This window comes from Argiope bruennichi, chromosome 10 (genome assembly GCF_947563725.1).
Source record: "Argiope bruennichi chromosome 10, qqArgBrue1.1, whole genome shotgun sequence".
Classification (NCBI taxonomy): domain Eukaryota; kingdom Metazoa; phylum Arthropoda; class Arachnida; order Araneae; family Araneidae; genus Argiope; species Argiope bruennichi.
This window is the reverse complement of record NC_079160.1, coordinates 2649346-2663473: the sequence shown is the minus strand read 5'-3', so window position 1 is coordinate 2663473 and position 14128 is coordinate 2649346. Positions and strand designations below refer to the sequence as shown.

At 30.8% G+C, this 14128-nt stretch overlaps 1 protein-coding gene across 3 annotated transcripts in view; it reads right to left on the bottom strand.

The window, feature by feature from the left end:
* LOC129988111 (cell adhesion molecule DSCAML1-like) overlaps positions 1-14128 on the bottom strand; it is a 578154-nt gene that overhangs the window by 118074 nt on the left and 445952 nt on the right. The window lies entirely within an intron of this gene.

Below are 14128 nucleotides of genomic sequence, written 5' to 3'. Positions count from 1 at the left end.
CATGCTAGTTACGCAAGCTGCGAACCCAGTCACTCTTGTAAAATTATAAGAAAAAGAAAAGAAATCACGAAATCTTTCCGAATGACGATTAAACATCGTCATCAACATCGATGATCAAAGCTTTATTAGGTGCATTTTGTAGTACATATCAAAAAGAATATCAAACTGAGAAAACTTTTATAATAATAGAAAAATGCTGCAATGCAGCTGCATAATATTTCCATCAAACTAAAATTTCATAACTTTGCCTTTCACTTTTTCTTATATTTACACACAGTGATCCCCCCTAGGGGGTGTCTCAGACATAGGGATGAGAAGCTTCCCGAATTATAGGTGGTTCTCGCTGTCCTAATGGGTATAGAAATGGTGTGGAGTCAACTATCCTTTAAAAATGACGGAATGTGCCTCCTAAGGGAGGGATTGTACTGTGGCCAGTGATGACCATTAGGACTCAACCTTTGTTCCCGTCATTGATGTCGTGGTCTTTAGTCATTCGTAATTTTCCATATGTCTTCCGCGGGTCGGAGTAGCTTTTTATGGCCATTAACATAGAATGACTCTCTTTATGTTTCGCGGAGTATTGAATAAAATCGAATAAATAATTTAAGGATTTTTAAGCGTAAAGAATTCAACATACAATTAAGAGTAAAGACTACATATCAAATTTTATTTTATTTGGGCCATGGGTATTCTTGTCATTGTATTTACATACCAGAAAATATACATATCGACAGATGGAAAATCTGCAGATCTATTTAATTCAAAATTTGACAACAATTGTCAAATCTGGTTTATAATTCTGACTATAAAACTAGATATTATCGGATTCACTAACATGTGGATGGACAGGCAGACACACTTTCCTTTAACAGAGGTCCAAAGTTTGAGAGAAATGTGTAGATGTGGTATAAAAGACCACATGCCAAATCTAACATTTCTAGCATATTGAAAATATATTCTAATATATAATAATAATACTGACATTTCAGAACTAAGATCCAAAAAATAGAGATTCATCCAACTATCCAGGCTTAATTTTAAATTGAGAGTACAGCAAAGGAATGGTTGAAAAGTTCTGTCATATATAGATTTTAACATTTTTCGCTTTAAAGCTGGATACTACCTTCAAATTGAATAATGTAGCATACAAGATTTCTCACAACGTTTTATAGGGTATATCTAAAGCTATCACATTTTCGTAAGCAGTTACTTCTTGTGCAGTGATGGCTAACTCAAAAGTGATTACTTTAATAACTTCTATTAGTTTTTTAATGAAAAGTAGTCAATTAAAAATTTTAAAGTTGTACCTCATTCAATTTCGAGTAAATTATTGTACAAATTTCTAACATGGCATAAACATGGTATAGTTTGTATATGATAATAAATATAATAAACAATGATTTTTATAAGAATAAATTTTAACAATAATAAATTCTAACATGGTATATACTAGTTAAAATTCAAAAAGTAAGCATTTCAGGAATATTTTTTTCATGCAAATTCTTTTCTTTCAATGTAATTTTTATATGTTTTTAATTACATATTTTTAAGATTTTTTTATTGTTTTAAAGATTTTGTTTCTTGTCCATATAAGTTGCAACGATAATAAATAAACATTTTGTGCGCACGTGACCACTGCTACACATTTTAGCAAATAGAGAAATGGATCTAAAATTTTATGTGGTTGCGATGTTTTGAACTAGAAATTCAAATGTTTTTTTTTTTATTATCATTATTATTTTTAATTGCTTTTTATCGATAAATTATCATAAAATATTCTTCCCTGTGTCAGATCTATGAATGAAATAAAATCATTCTTTGCCTCGTTATTCATAAAATTTAATTGCTTTTCGGCAAATCGAAAAAAATGACGCCTTCGTCTTTTTCAAGATCGTCACTTTCCTTCGCGGCGGCAACGTGCAGTCATCCCGCCCCTGCTTCCCGCGACGGAAGCCTCAATCCGCTTTTCATTTTCCTAACTTTTAGAAAAATGAGTTTTTACTGCAGCAGTTTCTTTTGTGTTTTACCCTAAATTAAAACTTTCAGCGTCCCAAGATTAATGGCTTTCAATGCCAACAAAAAGAAATTTCTGTTATCTGGGAGGGGGAGGGTTTAACGGGGCGTTTACCTGATTTCTAACCCACCCACAGGGTTGGAGGCTGGGATGATTTACAGCAATATTAGCACCACAAGCATATCAATCTGGGAGCTCTCTTTTTCAAGTTTTGGCTCGTCTTTCTGTGTTTTTTTTTTCCATCACCTTCTCCCCCCGCCCCTTCCGCTTAAGCTATCCTTGAGTAATTGAATGTGTAAACGCAGCAGAAAGAAGGCTTTAATGAAGGTAATTTGGCGAAATCGTCGTTTATAATCGCCAGATTGTTGTTGCGGACGAATTTTTATTCTTTGCTATCGATTGGACTCGGCCATTTAAGTGTCAGCTTGTTATCTTAAGACCGGGATTTACTGAATGCAGCAATTAATCGCTTTTATTTTGGAGAAACTGTCTTTTAGTTCGAGAGAGACTCATTTTTTCAAAAAAAATTGATTCTATTTTCTAGAATTATTTATTTTTGAATTGCTACTCCATGCATAATTCAGAAATGAATTGTTTTTATCCTTCGTTTTCTCCCAGAATTCTTAATTGATTATTTCTTCCATAATCATAAAAAGAATGAATCGTGAGTAAAACGGAAGGCTGCTAGAAAAAATCACGAGGAATTTTGAATATCGGTCATTGTTTTTCTCTTCATTTAACTCAAAACTCATGAACAATTTCCCCTTTCACTTCTCAATTGATACTTCAAATTATAAATTTAATAGTAAATTGTATTTTCATGATCAATTTTTGAAACTTTGTTGATAATATATATTTACATTTACGCTGGAATTTACTTCATAATTTATAAAAACTTTCTGCAGCATTGTTACTTTTCTTTCCATTTTCCTTTTCTTTTATGTTTTTAAAGATAGATTTTTGTGACAGTTCTTAATGAATTGCTGTTTTAAAGTTTTGTATACTTATATATTTTCGAGGATAAGACACTATTTAAATATTTTTAGACATAATCATCAGCTAATTGATCCATTTCATCAAAATTTTCTTCCATACAAGTTGCGCCACCTGATAAAAAATTAATCTTCTAATAATTGTGATAATTATTTACAAATTTAAGATTAAAAAATAGGAAATAATTAGCATTAAAAAACTTTTCAGAATAATTAAAAGAATGTCCACACAAACGTTTTTTTTATAATTTTTTTTGTTATTTATTTATTTGGTAGGGCTAAGGGAGACAAATATACCCCTTCTGCTTCCTGACACACAAAACGAGTGTATTCTACTTCGTCCCTGATTGAATTTTAGAAAGTTTAGCCATTTCAGTAAAGGAATGAATAAAATTACAATAACATAAAAGTTTGAATGACATTAAAATAATAAATAAACCTACAGTAAAACGCAGACATCCACAGTTATTGTGGGTCAACATGTAGTTTTTAAACTGTTAGAGAGAGATGCATATGCTAATTGGAAAATTGAGTAAGTATTTTAAATGAGGTAAAATGATATTATGAAACTTTTGAATTTTCAGATTCCATATATCAGATTAAAATTATGCGTGAGTGAATTAATAAGCGTAAGTTTAATATCATTTTGGGTTACAAGTCCTAGAAAGTATCGAATATCGAGTATCGAATATCATTTCGAATATCAACTCATTTACTTATCCCTTTTTTTTTTAAAAGCAACACTAGATCTATTTTGAAATGGGCCTCGTAATTTTGAACCGATGTCAGATGACAAGGACGACACCTGAGCCGGCAAACCACTCTCCAAACTCTAGTCTAGTCATCAAATAAATAAATTTGCAAGAAATACAATTTTTTTCATTATAAAATATTAGCATCTGCACATTGAAATATTAAAATAATTAAATGAAATATAATTTATTATTTTATAATATATTAGAAAATTAATTACTTATCAATTGGTTACATTATATTCCAAATGGCAGATTCCTAAAATCAAGTTTTTAACGTTTTATAAATATTATTATTATTATTATATATTATTATTATTTTTTTTTAAATCTAATATTAATTTTTTAAAATTTTTAATTATGTTTTAATTTAATTTCTGTTATAGCACTCAATAAATATTTATTTCATATTTATTGAGTGCTTTTATATTTCATAATCATTAATTGTAGTTATCTTTTTACTATAAAACGAAAATTTTATTATTATTTTACTATAATACTTTTTTATGATGTAGAAACGAATAATATTCCAACAAGAGCATTAAAAGAATAAATTAATGCAACTAATCAGCATGTTGATTAAACTGAAAACGTTAGGATTTAATTGACCAGACATTAGAAGAGTTGCCTTATAATACGTTTTTCAGGGGCCACAAAATGCCCACTTTCGGAGATGGCCTCGTGTATATTGAATTAACAAATAGATCAAATGCATTCGCTCTTTTCGTGGAGTAGCAGTTTGAAATGCGATTCTTGAGATCATCTGAGCGATGTTCAAAATGATGCGTTTCGTCTTAAAATAGCTCTAGGCTCAAAATGTAGATTACGTCTATTGAAATTGTTTACGTTTTTTGCTTCTTTTAAGTGTAAAATTTAAAAAAAAAAAAAAAAAAAAAAAAAAAAAAAAAAAAAAAAAACCTCTTGTGCAAAGTAAAGGTGCAGTTTTATGGCGGAAGAATTTAATCAAAATTTGTGAGTGAACAGGGCGATTATTTGAAAAAGAAATCATTTTGTCCTTCGCATTCGTAAACATTTAATTTTATACATAGTATTAAGGTGACTTGGGAATCTACTTTCTTAACAAACGATTTCATATTTTTAAAAAATTGTTTTAAAAAGAGTCCAACTTTTTTTTAATTCACCTGGAAATGTCTAGGAAGAGATAACAATTACAAAAGAAAGAGGAAACATTCCTCGGCATTGTTTCTTTGTAACAATGATATCATGAATTTATACATGGAATCGTACTTCATATTAAAAAGAATCACGTTCTGGAATTATAATTATTTAATGAAATAGGATCAATGCAGTCTGTGCATGGTTAAAATTGAGAATGAGAACTCATCAGAATGAATCTTCCTGAATTTGTTTTAACGATGAACTACGAAATTTTAAAAATGTGGCAGTCACGGAAATTTTTATCAAAATCGGAACCAATATTAATAAAAAATAAATTAATTCTCCGTCCAATCACTAAAATTATATAATATGTGTGAGTTATTCTGAATGAAGAGTTTTTTTCTTTTATATTTTTCATGTGCAAATAAATTGAACCAAGTTGAAGTGATCCAAATGGATAAAAAATTTTCAGCTATGCTAAGGCAAAAACATTCATCATCTGTTATTCTGTTCTACATAGAAAAAAATAATAAACTTATAAAAAATGTATATGAATCGTAAAATACACTTTTACCTTTTGAGGTTAAGAGGATATCGAGGACCCCCCCCCCAAAAAAAAAAAGATACAAGTTTATTCGTAAAGGTTAGGGAGTGGATGATACACATGTTCAACTATCTCTTTTGTTTATTTATTTACAGTTACATGCTTTTATTTTAAGCATTTGCAAGAGTGGAGCTACCATTTATTAGACGGCTCGCACCACTCATTCATCGTCTCTGAGAAGGCACGAGTGCGCTGCCAGACCGTAGTGGAAGGTCTGCCGAAAACTGAAGACAAATTCTTACTGAAAAATGCACTGCAAAAACGCGGTTTTCATAAGAGTTAGAGAGGACTACACAGCTATCTCATCGGAATGCATTCTTTTGCAAGAAGAATTTTGCTTTTATAGAATGTTTTTTTTTAAATTGGAATAAATTGTTCTTGAAGCTGATACCGACACAGAGAGTTTGAATGAGGTAAGAGTTTTAATTCATTAAATGATTTTGTTCTATCATTCAGTAACAATATTCGATTCGAGAGTAAATAATTTTGCAGTTTAAATGGGTAATTAGAATTTGGTCTTGTAATTATTATCCTTTTATTTAAATATTCGAATACAAATAATTCAAACTATCCATCTTAAGACCCGTCATTTTAAGGACTAATAATGGGATTCAGATATGCAAATAAGAAATCGCTTGATAACAAACAACAAATAATTTTTTAAAAAATCGAATATTAGATTAAGAAATAAAATTAAATGAAAATTGCTGTCATGGTTTATGGAAGTTTCATTCTTTAAAAGCTTTCGATGCGTATAAAGATAAAACGCACGCATCTTTCCTACTCCTAAGGACCACTGGGTTAAGAGAAGCTGCAATAGTAATATTGACTTTGATTCTAAGTAAATTAATTTGTAAAAAAATATAAATGTCGTGAATTAGGAAATTCGACGTTCTTCTCGTGATTATATTGAATTATTATAATCATTATTAACTAAATTTAAAAAAGTAAATAATTACATACTATATTGAAATATTAATTCTTCACTTGATTGTTTACGTTATTTTCCATTCGATAAGTCCTGTAAAATAATAATTTTGAATGCCCTATTTATTTGTTTCTTCCTTCATTTTAATTTATCATAATAATTAAATTATTTTAGTTGTAAGTCAGGAAATAAGAATTAGTGTTATTAAATCTTCAAGAATTTTAAAAATTTCATCATTTCTCCAACGATATCTTAAGATAAATTCTATTTCTCTCGATGCTGATCACTTATTAAACGAGAGACCTCTTATTATACTTTGCCTCATTCCGCCACTGAAATCCTACTACATGTTCTATTTCTTATAAATTTTAAACAATGATTTAACATAAAACTTTCATAATTTTAAATAATTTATATTTTGAAAATTACTAGAATAAGAGAAAGGTAGAAAAGCCATATTCACAAAATTTTCTAGTGAAAGGCATCTATCCACAATTGTGATAATCAGAAAAGTTTTAACCCTTTCTTTACTGCATTATGGGGTCATCAATTATTAAATTTTATTTTTGTCTCATTGGAAGTGTTTTGGTGTGGAATAAACCCAAGAAAAAAACCCCTAATGAAATGAATTATAATGAATTACTTAATTTAATTAATAGTTAAAGTTTTGCCTTAAGTTGATGTCAACTGCCAGCCGTCAGTATTGCGTTCTTCATGTTTTAAATGCTATCAGAAAGAATAGTCATATATAACGATAAGAATTAAACGGTATTTTTAAGGACTGTCGGTATATAAAGGACTGATGCAATAAAAAGTATATTCCTTTGAGACGTTCCACTGAATATGTGAGTACTTATTGAAGTTGTTCTAGGTTATTCCCTCGAATAGTGCATAAGAAATCAGCATAGCTTATGCGTATTCATAATTATAAATCTTCTCGTCCAATACTGGAACACCTATCGAGGAACAAACAATGTCATCCAATATATGCCACTTTATTCGAAAAAAGGAGGAACTTTTGAGAAGGAAATGGTTTAACTAAATGAGTGTCAGTTTAGAGGCCTATTATTAATGCAACGATCACTAAGAGTGACTAGAAAATCATTATAACATGAGAGAAAGTAACTCTAACATGTCCTATGAATGTTTCATAGGGTACTTCAAATGGACTTCTCTTCTCAGGCTGATTTAATTTTGTTAATTATGTAGCATTTTATTGGCTAACTGATTCTTTGCAGGCATTCATTTCGCTTTACGATTTTTCAAAAAGTGGTTTCAGCATGAAGGACAGTCACTTGTATTTGCTTTACCAACTCTTTTAGAAGTAAACACTTTTGGGCAAGGAAGTCTTTGTATACGGGATATAGAATCTCCTAGTTTCAATGATTAAGACAACAATTTGTGAGATTTCCTTTTTCTGAGAAAGAAAAGCCTCTAATAAAATAAATTTACTAAATCATATTCTCTTTTTACAAATAAATCTATTCAACCAACAATGTTGCACAATAGGCTATACAATTTATTTCGATCACAAGACGTTATTTTGAGCTGATGATGCGCGCTATTTGAAGGGATTTTTTTCGATTGTTGATTATAATCAATCACAATTTAAATAATATTAATTTTATCCTTAAATGAATGTACAGACCCGAGTTTTACATTTAGCAATGTAACACTACCGCAATACTATTATTTACCAACTCAAGTGAAAGATTTTCCACCGTTCGCCATTTTTCCTTACAAACTGAAAGAAGATCAAATTCAAATCTATAATATTTTTACCTCTGTAACAACAAAAACATTTTGTATTGTGTTATTTGTTCTTTTTTGAAATTCGTTCTACAATTAAATTTTGAAATCTTATCCTCCTTAATATTTAAGAGCAATTATTCTGTTTAGCAAATTTCTCATACATTACCTTTAGCAAATAAAACCGAAATCCTAATGTTGTTAATCTAATAGAACACATTTTCTTGAAGGGCTCCACTTAACAGGACACAGAAGTCGCCTAAGTTTCTGCATGTTTCATGAACTTCATTAAAATATAAGGATCTGTACCAACATTCTCTACTAACTGAAACAACAGTATAATGCATTCAGATTTATGTAGAATATTCTGTGAAAGTCAGTTGTTTGCATTTAATACGGCACTTCAGAATCTTCATTTGAGCCGCACAATAGTATTAATTAGGCATCTCCGTTGATAAGCGCGCTGTTCAAAGAGATATTCCTAATTATTCTATTCACCATTTGCTTTAAGCTAGACCTCACGATTGAATGATTTACAGATTTATGCTCTCTCTTTACAAGTTGTGAAATATAAATCTCCAAACATGTTTCGATTATATTTATTTCATTACACCGTCCAGCTTTAGCAGTCCGTCTATCGTTTTTCTTATCTAAAATAAGCAATTCATTTTTTTAAAAAAATCCACAATTTATTTGCTTGAAAATGAATGGAAATATACAAACTGAATCGATTTTACATTACACATAAGGCTTAGTAATTAAAATTACAAGTGGTACGTCAAACCCTTGGTACTTGATTTTGAAAAGGATATCGTTCTTTTCTAATTGCCTCTTGTAATGAGTAGTATAATTTCCGATACTGGTGTCATTTGCTTTGCAACGTCTATCGTTTGTTTATCAGAATATTATTATTTTTACTTAATACAAAATGAATATACCTTCAAATAAAATTATTGTAATGGGGAGCTCTCATCTGCAAGTTCAATTGCGGATCGTGGCATACCTTAAAGGGCTTATGATCATCCTTCAGTGAGGTTTGCTCTTTTATTGATTTAGAGGAAGAAGGCAAATGGATCAGCTGAAGCTAAACAGAGGGAGTGTTTTTTTTTTCATGAACACAAAGAAACAAATTACATTCCAAAAGAGTCGCATTTCTTCCCAATCACCTTTTCATTTGTATAAATTTTTTTATATATATAAAATAATGTTTACAAGTTTTATCATATAAAAAACGGAAATTTCAGCTGTTCAGTCATATAACTGCTCTAAATAAGAAGTTGAAATATCAAGAAGGGTTTTTTTTTTATAAAAATATATGAATGAATTATTTTTTTAAAAAATATATTATTTAGAAATTATTTATTCAGAAAAAATATGGTGATAAATCATAGATTCTGACTTTTAATAATATTTAATTTAATCAAATTAAATAAACAGTAAGTAAGTCGCCGAAAAACAGACTATAAATATTTTGTAACAGTGACGTTAATAGAAATTACTGACAAAAATATTCCGATAAAAAAAAAGCGACACAATTTTGTGAAAGCTGCATCTATTAACGATGAGTGAAGATCTTCTGTTTCGCTTTTCTGTTGTTGTTTATAATGGCACTTGCCATGGACAAGCTCGCTGACTAAATCAGCGATTTTAAGCCAAGGGAGCGTCTCTTGCTTTTCAGTAACACCAACTAGGGCCAAGAGTACGTCTTAGCCACTCATCCGTCACATTCGCTTGCATAACCCCATTTTACAGGGAGGGTGGGGGCATTCAGACATCTCACAGATAGAACAGATGAAGAACAACCATGCCCAAACCGGGGACTAGAACCCAGAAAGCCCAAATCAAGAGGAAGACGCGCTACCCCTATGCCAGGACGTCGACGTTTTTTTGCTTTCCTATTCTTTACTTATTGTTATTTATATTTAGTCCGAATGCAGCCGTTATGTTTGATTATGTATTTTATGAAACTGCTGGAACAATCAAAGTATTATAAAAGACAAAAAGTTTTGAGATGGATTGGAGACGTATAGATGGATTGGAGAAGTATTCAAAAGAATGATAACGCTTTTATTTACTTTAATGTCTTACTTTAAATGTCTTCCGCTCAGCTTGATAAAGGGCGTCTTCAAATAAACTTACTTTTAAGATTTAAGCCCTTTTCACAAAATCAACTTGAGAATTTGATTTCTAGAAATATTTTTTTAGAAATATCATTTTAATAATTAAGATTAAAGACGACAAAATGGGGGATGGATGCTTTATTTTGATCTTTGGAATTATTTTGATATTACTTGTTATTTATAAAATATTATTTGTGATAAGTTTTCATAATGTTAATGATGTGAATTAAGTATAGAGAGTTTTTGAGATGTTGTTACTGAAGTTACTTTCCTATTTTTAATTCATATTCAGCATTTTTGAATATTTTCACGTTTTCGGTGTATATGGTATATTTATGACTAAATCAATTTAAATACTGAAAGACATTTAAAATACAAAGGGAATCATTCTCTATTAACTTCTTGAAAAAATTATTCGACTTTAGCATACGCAAGCGCCGACAGAAAATATTTATTTTTTCTATTAATTTCCAATTTAGAATTCAATGAATTTTTATCAAATCGCTCCGAACATACCTTTTTTCCGACGTAACTATGCCATTTAATAATAATAATGATAAATAAATTAAAAATAATATTCTTTACTGTCATGGATGACCCTTTAAAATCAAATAATAAAAAAAATCAGCGTTTTACTGAGTCTGTCTTTGAAACTTTATTTTAAAAATAGATTGATCAGAGTAATTGTTAGGATAGAGTAATTATCAAAAATTGTGCACACTTTTTAAAATTCACACTTAATTTTAAGGAAAAAGAAATTTAAAAACTGACATTTAATATGCCTTATAAGGATTTGAAAAGTAATAAAATCTTAAAAAAAAAAAAAAAAAAAAGAAATGTTATCACTTGCGTCAGGAATTGAATACCCCCCCTCCTCCAGGAAAAAAAAGGGCATGTAAAAAGATGTAGCACATGTGTGTCCGTTCAGAGCGAAATGTTAAGAATTTTAAACCCAAACTTTTAATGACTAGTTAAAAGAACAAAGTAATGAATGTGACCAAAGGCTAACAATTATTGTGGCTGTGAAGGCAGAACTGAACATCCCATGGTAAAATCTGCACACCGTACTTGCCAAAAATATGTTAAGTTTTTACAGATAACCAAAACTATCGAAATGTAAGCGACCAATAGTTTTTAAGATGAAATCAATCGAAATCTAAAATCCTTCTCTTCATCTGCTGATTAATCTTTTCATTTTTTAACGCTTCTTATAATCCCTTCACGAAAAAAATTATTAATAATGTTTCGTATTTAGATTTGCCTAAGAATCAAACGACTCGAATGAACTAAATTACATCTTAGGATTTTTTTTTTTTGATTTTAAATCATGTTTCGTAATTGCACTAATTCTCTGTCACAAACCAAAAAAATAAAAAAAATAACTAAAAAAATGTGCCCATTAATTGGTGGAAAAAGGTGGTTTCAGATTTCTGCAATTGAGAAATCTGAAATATATATATATATATATATATATATATACCGGGTGAGGCATAAACTCGTGCAAACTTCAAAAAATCATAATAAAAAAAGTAATGCTCGAAAAATATTGCGGTTTGCAGGAATACGTTCAGAGAGTCTTTGGATTTTGTTATTTCCATTAAAAAAAAGTGTGTTTAGAAAATGACCGGTAGATGGCGCTCACACGACATTCCAAGGCGGTTTATGCAAATCAGCATAGCTATAAAACACAAGGCTGGAAATGAATCTGTCATTCGAAGCCAGTAGCATGCTATCGCTACCGGATCGAGCATTAGTGGTTAAACTGTTCTATAAGAACGGTGAATCTGCGACAGAAGCATTGCGACAGTTACGACTGTTACGGACGGTGAAAGGAATTAAGGCGAAGAAAAACCCAATTTCATTGAATGGGATATTGAATTCAGTTCACCGTTTTGAGGAAACGGGATCGTCCACGAAATGGCAGACCATCCGTCAGCGCTGACCGCGTCCCTGTTATCCAAAGGGTCATGAGAAATGTGGCAGTCGAGACTTCAACGGGGAGTTGCAGTGCATGTGAAGCAGGTAAAGTAACAGGAATTCCGGAAAAGTCGATCCGACGCATTCTGCACGAAATCTTGAAACTGCATCCGTACAAGATAGAGGCATTTCACCAGTTGTTGCCAGCAGATTGCGAGAAAAGACAAACCTTTGCAACATGGGTGCTCGCACAAATGGAACGTGACCCAGAATGGTTACTGAACATCATGTGGACAGATGAATCCCACTTTTCATTGCATGTTGACGTCAATACACAAAACAGTCTTATCTGGGCGACATCAAATCCTCGTGTGTACATGACCAAACCAATACATTCTCAGCATGTGACTGTTTCGTGCAGTTTGACTGCGTCCTTCATTCTAGGCCCTTTCTTTTTTGAAGAGCGTTGTCCGGTATTAGATTGGAAAACCTGTTCCGTCACTGCAGAACGCTATCTTAGGCTTTTGCGTGACCACGTTATGCCTGCTTTGCAGCAAAGACGTGCATTATCTTCCGTCACCCTCATGCAGGATGGTACTCCGCCCCACGTTGCTAGTTCCGTTAAGACGTTCCTCCTAGATACATTCACTGAGGACAGAATGATAAGCCGAGGATGTAAGAATGAGAGGCCCTCACGATCGCCAGATCTTACTCCAATGGACGTTTAGTTGTGGGGATACCTAAAGTCTCGTGTCTACCGGAGCTTTCCTGCCACTTTGATGGAACTGAAAGATGCCATTCAATTGGTCGTTGGTAGCATCGATGCCGACATCTTACAAGCCTCACTTGCTTAATACTTTGTGGTGGCGGTCATGTTGAGCCTCTTTTGCTTTGAAATAAAATGTTATATATATATATATGATATTCGTGTTCGACGATAATTTTTCTAACTAATTTTTCACACAAGTTATGCATTCGCAAGCTCGTGACATTTTTCTTTTATGGATATCCAGTAAACCTTCAGATTCGACAGATCGAACTCCTGGTGCGGATTATATGCCTTGTTATTTGACTACCACTCAGAATTATGAATCCCTCCTAAATATAGCTCTCATAAGGGTGGTTTCAAAGCAGAACTTAAATTTTGCTAATATATACATATAATTCTTGCTTTTATTATTTATATCATATTAATCTTGCCTTTTATATTAAAATCAATACAAATTTATCACTGCGAATTTTAATAATTGAAGACATACAAATATCTAAGGTATAATTAATATGTATTCCCTTGGTTTTATTTAAAGTTTACTTTCTCTCGTTTAATATTTGTAGAACAGGTCTTTCTTTATTTTGGTTTCATTAAAAAATTAATAAATATATATATATATTTTTGCTTTTTTTTAATGTCACAGCGGCTATTTTACATGTTAAAAGAAGTAGAAAATCGGCATTCATTATCTTAAAAGTATATTTTAAGAATACTAAAATAAAATAATTTACTGTTAAGTTATTCCTTAAGAAAATGTGAAGAAAGTTTATTGTGATTTTATATTGATAATTGTATGATTCAATTTGTATGAATTAATCTTATATATAAAAAAAGAAATTCAATAAAAAAATGAAATTCACATTTTTATTAGTCAAGCGAATAACTTATTCAGAACTCAAAAGAAAGTAATGTCATTGGTACAGAATCGAAATTTAATTTCATTATTAATTAGCTGTTGAATAAGTTCTGAAAATGCGATTATAGAGCAGTGTCATCAATAATACATCAGTGTACGAATATTTTAATGCTGCAGTTCAACGTGAAGTACAATAAAGCAGTGAAGGAAAAATCCTTTGGTAAAATTCTTTTTTATTACATATGCACTGCATTAAATGAATGTCCTTAATAAGGGACCCGTCGTCACATAGCGATTTGCGAAAC